The sequence below is a fragment of the Hermetia illucens genome, chromosome 1 (assembly GCF_905115235.1).
Source record: "Hermetia illucens chromosome 1, iHerIll2.2.curated.20191125, whole genome shotgun sequence".
NCBI classification, from domain to species: domain Eukaryota; kingdom Metazoa; phylum Arthropoda; class Insecta; order Diptera; family Stratiomyidae; genus Hermetia; species Hermetia illucens.
This window is the reverse complement of record NC_051849.1, coordinates 28,582,101-28,594,186: the sequence shown is the minus strand read 5'-3', so window position 1 is coordinate 28,594,186 and position 12,086 is coordinate 28,582,101. Positions and strand designations below refer to the sequence as shown.

Here is a 12,086-nt window from a genome sequence, read left to right as displayed (position 1 = left end):
AACATAATAGTCGTTGCTTTGTATGAAAATCAACCCCTGGGAAGGTGGTAGAAATTATCACTGTCAGTAGATTACTTCTAGTTTATAACTTTACGGAGGAGAATTGCTCCCGTTGGACCAACGTCATTTAATCAGAATGTCCACAACTGGTTGCAGTTACACAGTTTTTCTTTCGAGGTTGTGACAAATGCCTGGGGGTAAAAGAAAACAAAGAAAATCATTCTGGCATTCTCTATGAATGGAGAGCAAAATCATTGGATAGACGGTGGCTTTTTTGAGGATCCAAATGTAATAAATATTATTTTTGTGGAAGCAGGATGGCTTCGACCTATGTATCCTATGTACCAAGACCAAAAGAAAAGTTATTGAACTGTTTCCATCTATAATTAAGGTAACGATGACGACAGTGCTGTGCCAAAGGAATGTTGAAATAGACCAGGTATCACCGTTACTGCTGTGGGATTTATTTTCACATACTCATCGGCCAAACTGCCCTGCAAAAGGACGTTGCTTCGAGTTTTTCGCAAGATAGGGAAAGTATCAGCTGAAAGGTGCTTCGCGGCAACGTAAAATTATTGTTGATATCGCTGACGGAAGTCTTTCTAGTGTAATTTCGCGGTGTTTCTAGTGATTAAATTATTTTAAATAAATAAGACTTGTTAGCACTGATGAAGGGAACAAGTGGTCCAAAAATATCGGCATTTGCAAGATTAATAAATAGCGAATAGAAAAGGGGAAGTCTTTCCTTATGTCTATTGTGAACCAAACCTGTATTCTTTATTTTTTGATCCAGTCCGTACAGTTAGACTTTGATAAACATTTTATCAGAATCGATCTTCAGAGAAAAACTAAGGTATTGAAATCAACGCAATCTCGGAACAGAGTGTAAGCAGGGAAAAAGAAAAAAACACGCGTCTGAACGGACGGAACTGACCAAAAGATCATCCGAGTTGACTATTGTAAATCGCAAGAGTAAAGCTACATCTTAGAAGAGAAGATTGATAAATGTTGATAGTGCAGTTCAACCGTTGGCTAGTATCTGTCTGTACCCACCGCCAGTTCAAGGAGGTGGGTCGATTCCTAGAAACTTCAATTTCTCTCATGTCATTCGCAAAAATACGTCGCAAAAACCAGAGAATCCCAGCTATCTAGATCGTTTTAAATCAGTATTAGTAACTGTGATACTAGAGCGCTGTACAGTACTCGCAAACTCATATGCATCTGCAGAACAAAATCACGATGGATTGAGTCTTCAGCTAGTACCACTTTCCGCTTTTGGTATTACTGAGAGGCGGTCTTTGAAATCCACTTCGTACTTTGGCATTTGATAGGCACTTCGCCCAAGTTTCACTTAGGTGCAGTTGAGCATGAACGGTCAAAGTAGCCAGTTTTTCGGCTAGGTGATTCTACTATCATGGTTTTCAATGGTTAAGTCGGATAATAATTGTTTATAGTCATCTTCAACTCCCAATGTCACCCAACGTGAGACCCTAAATCGGAAGTGGAACTCTGGATAAGAGCTCATTCCGGGATCAAATTCCATTTTTGGTTTTGCAAATGAAGATGACATCCGCCCGTCAACTTATTTCCTGTCATGTTTTATTCCTATGAAACAACTGCTGATAGGCCATAATCCTAACCCGCTGCCTGAGCATTCAAATTTGCTCCTAAACCTTTTTTTTAACTGAAGATTGTATTTAAAAACGGTCAATATAGTCAGCATAGATGGAAAATATTTCTAACGTATAATATGAGCGATCTAGGTTTCCTGGATCATTCAAGCCTGTTAATGGCAATATCTAAATTCCTAACATAAAGCCAATTGAAACATTTCAGACAAATTATAGTAAGACCATTTCTCTAATATTTAGTGCAAGTTTTCCCGGAGACAACCTTGGGGAAAGTATCCACCATATCTGAAAAATCTTTTCGACACCGAGGGCCAATCAGGACCATCAAGAAAATGCGCTCTCATCACTATTCTTTGATCCCGTTATGGACACTGTAATACGGGACATCCAATGTCCAGCACGCTTCACATTGCTGTATGGAAATTATGGTTTACTAGAGCAACTTGTTCACAAATGGAATAACAGCCATATGTAACACGGTCTCAGATTAAATCTGAATAAAACAGGGTTTTTGCCCTTCGATTCTAACGAAACAAGCACTATCAGTGTCCGATCACCGCCACTGTAACCTATTGAGCGATTTAAATATCTCGGATCTATGTTATCAGCCAATGGAGAAATACATTGTGAAATTACTTCACGCATTAACAGAACCTGCATGTTGTCCTCGTCTCGCCCTCAAGTTCTGGGTGTTGACCAACTATAAAAGACAATGAACGGCGCCTCGCGGCAATGAAGACGAAGATGGTATGTTGGACTAGTGGCGTAACCTGCTCTGATTACATCCAAACTGAGGATACCCGCGATCGATATGGGGTTGCGGCAATCGCGAAAAAATTGCGAGAGAAGCATCTTCGATTGCATGGTCATGTAATTCGCGCTAACGAAAATGCAGTCGCCAAGATTGTTTTGAACTCGATGGAAAACGACCAAAAGCCCTACCGAAATAACGACAGTTTGATTGGAATAAAAGTCTCGCGACCATATCCAGATCAGGCCTTTGACAGAGCAAAATAGCGCAACCGATCATGACGAGCCGACCCCGCTTGTTAACGGGACAAAGTCTAAAGAAGAAGAAGACCTACCTGATCACTCTGAACCATATTGTTCAAGAGCAACCTATTCAAATAGTTTGTTGAGAAAATGGTCGAATCGGCGTAATAATCTCGGGCGAGCGCACTGCTGACTACATTGCCTACTATAATGTGCTATAATCCTGTAGTGTATCGCCACGGTCTTAAATGCGGTGCTTTAACACACTTCAAGGCCTTGATCCAATTGGATTGTTGCGCCAACGATTATTATTATTATTACATATCTGCTAAAACTGTTTGCAATACAGATATTTCCATCGGCACCTAGGGCTAGGGCTATTTTTATTAACTAGAGTACTGAGACCAACTCTTTAATGAAACCAAAGCCTAGACAAATATGTTCCAGCAAAATAATGCTGATATCTGTACACCAAAGGCTTTAACTAGGGCCTTGGGAATATTCAGGTATAGCGGGACAATCATCCCTACGGGCGCGCATTATCGGCTCCTGGAAGGAGCCTTTCCGAAATTCTTGCATCTTTCTTACATTAGATTATTTATTCAGATGAATTCTCATATTTTATCTGTCCTTTGAATTTAATTTATCCGCATAGGTCATTATGACGTCACATTCTGTCCGGATAGCTGAGTGGTTAGAGCACAAGGCTGTCGTACGGAAGGTCGCGGTTCAAATCTCACTGGTGGCAGTGGAATTTGTATCGTGATTTGACGTCGGATACCAGTCGACTCAGCTGTGAATGAGTACCTGAGTCAAATCAGGGTAATAATCTCGGGCGAGCGCAATGCTGACCACATTGTCTCATCCAGTCTACCAGTGTACCGTTACGGTCTTGAATGAAGTGCTCTAACACACTTCAAGGCCCTGATCCAACATGGATTGATGCGCCAACGATTATTATTATTATATTAAAAGGCAAAGAAGTGAAAGAAGACTCTCGGAGAAGTCAAAACCTATTGCGATCCTAATCTCTAAAAAGCTTAAGTACACCTTATTGGTCCTGGTTCGTAACTAGCTAGTTGAACTGCTCTCTCGCCTTTTTAACCTAAAATTTATCAATTCATATCTTATAATTGATCGACCGCTCTGAACCATATTGTTCCAAGTAGCTAATTGAAAAAATGCTTTAAGCATAGCAAGCTAGCAATACAACTTTTCCCCTTTCCGAATATACAACCTATTCGTTACATATTCCAACCCCTACCCGTTTTTGAAAGCATTCGGAATGTTATGACGATAAACTTTTTTATTTGAAATTGTGTTGAAGTATTCGCAGCTTTCAGGCTTTAGAGTTGCCTTTAACCCACATAAAATTTTTCTGATTATTTTTTTTAACAACATAGTTTTTTGATTTCATTTACTCCAAGTTACCAATTTCCCCCTCCCCATTAACTCTACCACTAATAAAAATTTTTTTCGAAAAATTCGGTTTGAAAATCTAAGTTAAAAAAATCGTGCATTAATCTAATGCACTGAAAGTTCTTATTCGTCTTCCTTATTTCTATAAAACTGCATTACATCTTTTGATTAGTTGACATTGTTGTCAGGCTATTGTTATTATAGGGAATAACTGGATGTACAGTTTCGACATTGCGTACAGAAATTACTTTTCGTGTGGGGGAAAAACAATTAACAGCAAAACCGGTCGGGATTAACATCAAAGAATAGTTGATCATTAATTCATTAAATTAAACTAGGCCCTTTGTTGAAATTAATCTCAATTAGTTTCTCTATGAGTTTTACAATAAAGACAATTGTTTTCCGGCTTTTCAGAATAAACTAAATTAAGAAAGTGAATATATGTTTATAGAAATAAAATTTTTCTTGGAAATTGATGTAACCATAGCAGTGGCATATATTGTAGCACCCTAGACTCAATAAGAGTTTCGTCATAGCTGCCAAAAATGGTTGAGGAAACTTTACAGAACACCTGAGTTTCAGCAAAAAATGAATCCTTTGGCTTTAATACAACTATTTAAGCCAAATTTAATAAGAGATTACGGTGCCATGAGAGGAGCCTGTGATACCATGCGCAGGGCTTGATCGAAAGTATATCGTTATTTTGAAGCTCAGAGAAATCTCGAACTGACCAAAAGAATGCGTGCCAGGGTATACTAAAGTCTGCTACATGGAAGGTTCGAAAACAGATCAAAGTTCTAAGCAGGGGTCCACTTTTGGGGTAAGCTTTTTGTTGGAGGTAATATAAAACTACCTTTAAGGCTATATTTAAGCCTAGGAGCAACAGCCTGGGTGATTGACAATCGGTTGAAGAGCAATAGCATCGGAACCAGTAACGGTGGTCAAGCAACCCTGAGGGCGTTGAGTTTCCCTTGGTCGCGATGATGATCGCTCAGAGATGTAGAAATCGTTTGAACTCATCTTTTTCTCCTATTGTGTATGGCGAAACTACCCGAGGACCTGATCACTGCGGCTTAGAGGAAATCTCACACCCTTTTACAAAAAAAAAACGACAGTTTCTCCCAGTCCGTCAGCAGAACCAGCAATTGGAGTGTCAACAGCATTGGCTAATGCTGCTATCGAAAACTGGGAACAAGTTTACCATAAGGACAAGTGGCAGAGCCCAAATGCCATTAGACACACCCGGCTTTTCCTGTGAAAACCAAACAAACATGCCGCGAAGTTTTTTCTGTCATAAAGCAGGAAGACGTGCAGGCTACAACTCACCAACTGACGGGAAGAACAAGGGATCAGAATCTAGTCGGCTCAACTTTTCAGAACCAGCCCGTAGTGCTCACGATGGGTAGCAACTCCTCCACCCAATAAACCAGAAATTTACTTGAGGTCTCCAAAGGATTGGTTGCCTACTGTTCGCTATCTGGTTTTAATTCTTTAAGGACGTGGTGCGACTTTCCCTTAGAGTTAGACAATGGCACATTTTAGAGGCTCAATCAACGTCGGAGCTAATCAGGAAATGTTAGCGATTTTCAGTTCCAAGATTAAGGGAGAGCCACCAACAAATTGGTTACTTGATAAACTAAGGTTAACATCCTGGGATGCCTATTTCCCAGTCATAAGCCCAATTTCGACTTCTCTATTTCTTTCATTAAGACAGGGCTGCACTTTATAATTAATATAATTACACTTGTCCATCTACATGCCTACATTATCCGCATTCCAAAAAGATGCATAGATTTGTATGGAATTTAATAGCTGTACCGTCACAATAAAACCAGTTTGAATTATACGAAATTAACTAATAAAATTCAAATTTGCACCCCGTGAAAAACTTGTTGTAATCCGCCGAAAATAGAGAAAAGACAGCCACAATTTGTTAATTTATTTTCCGCTATGATAACGTCAATTCATTAGCATTGTCGTGCTGAGCTGGTTTTATGGATCAAATATTTGCGTGAAACCAGACATGATTTCTGTGTACGAAACCTATAATTCCCCAATACACCAAGCAGCAAAATAAACCGGTTAATCTGTAAAACTCATCATCCATTTTGGCTTTTCTTGTATCTTTCCTTCATTCGTTTCGTGTGAGCGTTTTTCCATTTTTCTTCTTGGATTAATGATCTTTCGGTCATAATCAGCCACGATCGTGTAAACTTCCGGAACTTTTAACTAAAGCTGGGCGAAGTCAAGCCAGACAAGCGACCGGTAAGGTGGTAACTACGTAACAGTCGCCATTATAAAAAGTGAAATTTTCCTGGAAATGGCATATTATGAGAGCTGGGTGACATTTTATAAGATTTTGTTTATTTTTATTTTCCGCGGAGAGCGAGTTGCGCTGGAGCTGCTCGACTGCTGCTGGTGATTAGTTCCAATAAATGCATTTTGAGGCAACCGCGTGATTATGCACTGTTCGGAAATGCATGGAGCGTGAAAAGTCCGAATTGAGCAGCACACGTCTAGGAAAACTCAAAACCACCGCAAATGAATCGCCGTCTAACGAGTCTGCCTCAATCATGCATCCCGCGGTATCTTGCATTTAATCGAAATTCGCAGCATTATTGGAAACTGCAACAACTTTCGGTTTCTTGCAAATAGTCGCGTTTTTCAGGCTGGCAGCAAGCTAATTCGCCGCCAACGGGCTGAATGAAAATGGCGACATGACGCCTATGGAACAGCCACGATTTGGCGGTCCCTATAAATGGGCTGTTGACTTGTAGACTGATCTATGATCTTAGACATGGTCCAAAATGGGGGGTTTTGCACCGTTCAATATGGAGCCATGGTTCCAATAGTCTTCAACTGCTAAAATAGATACAACGCCACAATGGACTAATTTACAATGAGTTTAGTGCATTCGCGTGCACACGGCATTGCCCTCAAGCGATTGGACTCGATTTTTTCTTCTTCCGAAGTGTTACCACAAAAATGGTTAGTGATTGCAAAATACCTGGCGCAGCAGCAGTAAATAAGTAACGGAACCCAACCGGTTGGGTTCGCCTTTTACAGAAACGACAGAAAACAAATGCATGGCTGCCTGTTTGGTAAACTAGGCCGTTTTGCAAAATGTCGATGTGAATGTTGTTTCTTGTCAATTAGAAATGGTAGTTCGAAGATATTCAGATCCAAAGATATCCAAAGAGAAGGGGTGGAGATTTGAGTCATGTAGCTGAGTATTGTACGAATTGTAAAAATGTGAATTTACTTTTAAGCGTCAGCGGCGCCTATGATCCATAAAGGTCCTGGCATAGCATTCCGTGAATATTCTTCATTGCTCGTCCTATCGCTTTTCGCTTTCCACGTCAGTCGAACTCAACAGACTGGTGCAACTCTAGACATTTGAAGCATTTTCTTATCAATATTTGCTCGCGGAAACGACAGACAACCCAACCAACTCGCACTTTACCTACTGAGATAGCTTTCTTCGCTGCTTCAGACGGCGAGTTTGTCGTCCCAATTTAAGTGTCTCCATCCTTATAATATTTTCCCGCTGCCAGATTGTAAACCCATCTGCACCCGTAGAGCTTCGCATAACTCAGTTTTGGTGGTGATCCCGTCCACATCTTTACACTCGATCGTAACAAAGTCTCTAGTTGCTTTTGTTTCCGCCCTTTCACCCAACATTGCCTTATTTTTATTGCGTCTAAGTACCAGCAATAATTCGCCTTGCTTCGTTCGCCTGATACGCATTTCGTTCTGCCCTAAATCTTTCAGAGAAGAATCCGCTTTTACTGTGCGTAAAATCTCAGAATTTACCCATTCGGAGATTTTACGCTAGCTTTTATTAGTAACAATAAGGGCGTCTGGTCGGCCTCTCTTTCCAAGCTTTTTCTTCTTTTCAACCCTTGTCGGCTTTCGCTATAATGACGACTAGCCTTTCTTGAGCAGGCTTCCGTGAGAGTTTTTGAGGTGCTTTGCTCTTCCTTCTCTTCGAGGCTTCTTCGGTTATCTCCCTATGTTTTCTCTGTCTGTCTATTGGTCTGTCAGTCTGTCTGTCACACCTTATACGTTAGAAATGGTTATTCCAATTGGTGCGGAATTTAGTAGCAAGGTGGGACCTGAAAATCCTACTGCATATAGCGAGTAACAGTTCCACGTTGAGTTTAAGGGGGTCCCAGACATGCAAAAGGGCGATGTAAAATGATTCTTCATCGACTATAGTCGTGTGGGCTATCAAATGGAAGACCTCGATTAGTACTTTACGAAGCCAATATGAGTTTTGACATCAGCTGCAAAGGGGAAGATTGAAACGGCCAGTTACCCCTTCTCAAAAACTATAATTGGTCAAACGTGTCACTTCTGTGCAAATTTCTTGCATTCTACGACTTTGAATGTTAGTATCATACTGAAGTGGTCTGACAAACTAAATGCATAAATATCACGAGCTAGGTAGGATACCCACTCAAATATGTTTATATAAGCAATACACAAGACTATTCAAACCTGATGCGTTTAGCTTCCGGTTTCCCGACTTGTTATGTTTCGTGGTGTTAAAGTTCACGAAACGGCGATGGAGCAATTAGATGACTTTCACGTAGTCACGATATTCTATGAAAAGTGTCACTTCTATTGGAGAAATTCCCGGACAATTTTATCAGAGCGTTATCGCTTTCTACATTGAAACAACAAATCCTCATTAGCAGGAAATTCAGGGCTTTTGAAGAAACCGAGCTGTAACGCGTTTTAAGGGCAAAACGCCAACCGAAATATGGCGAACTGATTGGGATCTGAGGACGTTTCTCAAAACATCGTAAGGCTCCTTAAGCGCTATCTATCTATTAAGTCGGAATTTCCTTTTATGATAATTTTCCCGGCAGGATTCAGAATTCAACTCTAGCAGAGGTAAGGCAGCGTCTGATGAGTTGCCTCTGCCCTGGACGAAACCGCCGGTCAACTTTTTCATTCTTTTTTGAAAACTTGGGTATTTAACCCGAAAAAGAGGAATCCGTGGAGTACAAAAGAGGAAGTAAGTTACTTCCCAAGTGGTCCGGTCCATCACCAAGTGGGTGCAGACTCAGAACTCCAGCATCCTCAATATCAAAGAGAGGCTGTTCTTAAATTAATTGCTTATTTACGCCTCCATTTAACTGAAGATGGGCCTTGTCTGACTTGATGATTATTTGCCAAAAGTCTGGTCCAATGCGAACAATTTCGACGGCCCATTTGCATAATCCAGGCGTTTCGGATAATCAGTTGAGTTTAATTTTTGCGCCAGTTGAATTTTGTACGGAAACATTTTTAAATCGATACGAATTATGCGTCTGAGTACGGTTCTTGCAATGCCTAACTCCTGGGAACGGCGATAACTCGATGTTCTCGGAGTCTCCTCAATACTGGCTCGTACGTATTTTCATCGGAACGTCTGGATGCGTGACTGGTATTTCTGAGACTACCGTGGTTAATAAATTTTCCGTATAAACGCTGCAAAGTGCTTTTAGATGGAGCACTATTCACTTTATTTTTTTTTTACGAAATGCACGTTGATTTAACACAATTGAAAGCTTATTTTGAATGTAAAGCTGAATTATTTCAGCCCATTCTTTCGGAGTGTACTGCTCCATGCTACAAATTGTCTTGGACTGACGCTTCAAACGCGGTATGTCACTAGTCAATCTGACATTCCTGCCAAAAGTTACAGGGTTGCCAGATGGGCCCACATTAAATGGCCCACCCTGTGTTTGTGGAACAAGTTTATTGAATAACGGATAGGGATATATTCATTGGAGAGACAAAATAACTAGCATACAAATTGATCAGTACCTGGAACGCCAAAGGATGATGAATTTACTGTTTTTAAGGATGGGATTAGAAATTGAAAAAAGCATATGTATCAAATTTTAGCAGTGGGTGGCAATTGCAGCCGCTAAAACCCTCCCTTATCTCCATGAGGCCATTGGAAAGAATTTATTTACAGGAAGAGAACTGTTTTGAATTAACATCCCCATGTTACCCACAACCCTCGCTTTTTGGACTCGTCAAACTTTTTTATCGCTGCAGGTGTGGTGTTCACTTAGTTTAGTTCTTATAAATGGAATTGACGGCGCCCGATGTCCATATTCATGACTCCTCAACCCTCAAAGAGGTACGAGCCCCCAAGGGTGTCAGTACCTTCGGAACATTTAAAAGACCCATTCTACGTAAAGCCTTACCATACCATCATGTAGGGTCAGGTGATAGTCGACTCAGCTGTAAAGGAGAACCTAAGTCAAATGAGGGTAACAATCCCGGTTGATAGTAATATTAATTGTAATGTGTTGTTAGGGATTCGAAAGGAGTATTATCTCTAACATGAGCTAGTACACAATCACTTGTCTATTGTGGTGCAGTTGCGGCTATCATGTTGCACGGTCAGAAAATTCACTTTCGTGTTATTGGTTTAAGTGACCAAAGAGATCCACCATGGAAAATTCGACTGGAACGTCGGCGGGACTCACTAAGGCAGAACATTGCTAGATTGGTTCAGATCAGCACTGGCAATGCCAGCAGACGGGTGGGAAATAAAGTGCAGAGGGTTTACCGGAACTATGCCATCCCCAGTGAGACACCCCCAGTTGAAATTCTGGACACACTAAAACAGAAACTTTCTGTCATATGCAATCATATGCGCAAGAGCAACTCATAATCGACTCGGTAGTTGTAGGACAAGCAACTGAAGGCCAAAGAAACCTATTTAGTTGCTATATCGATTATGCCAAGACGTTTGATGGCGTTCTGCATACCTGGCTAATCGATATCCTACATCTGTATCGCGTTGATCCGAAACTAATAAAATTTTTGGCGACAGTCATGGAAAAGTGGCATACCACCTTATCCGAACTGGCACATTTGAGGTACATAGATGACATCAAGCTGTATGCTGGTACTGACGACCATCTTCGAAATCTGTTGCGAATAATAGACATGTTCAGCCGTGATATTCGGATGGGGTTTGGATTAGACAAGTGTCGAATCCAAGCCATCCGTAAAGTTCACCACGAACCGCATGCCGGACATAGCATTGGTGAACTCCACATTGAAGCTATGACCGAGACAGACTTCTATAAATACCTAGGAATTCTGCAAGGAATCCATGCTCGAGTTGGTGATCTGAAAGATACTCTACTGTCCGAATTCCTGCGACGTGTACAGCTGGTGCTGAAATCGCATCTCTCGGGGGAGAATAAAATAAGCGCGTTGAATGTTTTCGCTATCCCTTCACTGGCTTATGCATTCGGAATATTACCGCTCTGGAAAACGTCTAGCGGCGGATACGGACAACTATGTCCAAATTCCGAATGCATCACCAAAGTCTGCCGTGGAACGGATGAACCTGCCCCGTAACATCGTAGGTAGGGGCGTAGTTGACGTGGCGGCACAACATCATCGCCAAGTCGACTCGCTGCGCGCTTATTTTTACAGCAAAGAGCAGGCGAGTCCCTTGCATTCGGCTATCTGTAAAGCGGACTGTGGACTAGCTCCACCTAACTTAAAGGATGGATCTTTCAATCCTCTAAGTGGGGTGAAGTCGGACCAAGAGCGGATCGTTGAATAGAAGTCGAAGTAAACACGTGAATTGTCTTTGGCAGCCATTTGTCGATTTCCATTTATCGAACAAATGGCTGTGTGCTGGGGAGTTCTTTGCTGAGACGAAGGGGTTCATGTGTGCCATTCAAGACGACGTGGTCGCCACCCGAGCTTATAAAAAGCTCATCATGAAAGAACGGATGGAGAAGAGACCAGTCCAGAATGTGTGGTTCGGCGTTAGAGACGTTGGACCAGCTCATTTCTGGCTGTACTGTTATAGCACCGGTGCAATACATCACCAGGCATAATGCTGTGTGTAAGGTTATCCATGAAAACCTTGCATACAAGTATGGATTGATCACGGTAACATGTCTGGTTTACCGATATGAGCCGCAAGCAGTGCTTGATAGTTCTGCTTACAGCATGTATTGGGACCGGCAAGTTCTGACTGATCGCCATACTGCATATAACAAGTCAGACGTA

The 12,086-nt window shown here is 41.4% G+C and overlaps 1 protein-coding gene across 1 annotated transcript in view; it reads left to right on the top strand.

The window, feature by feature from the left end:
* LOC119661342 overlaps positions 1–12,086 on the top strand; it is a 268,028-nt gene that overhangs the window by 83,302 nt on the left and 172,640 nt on the right. The window lies entirely within an intron of this gene.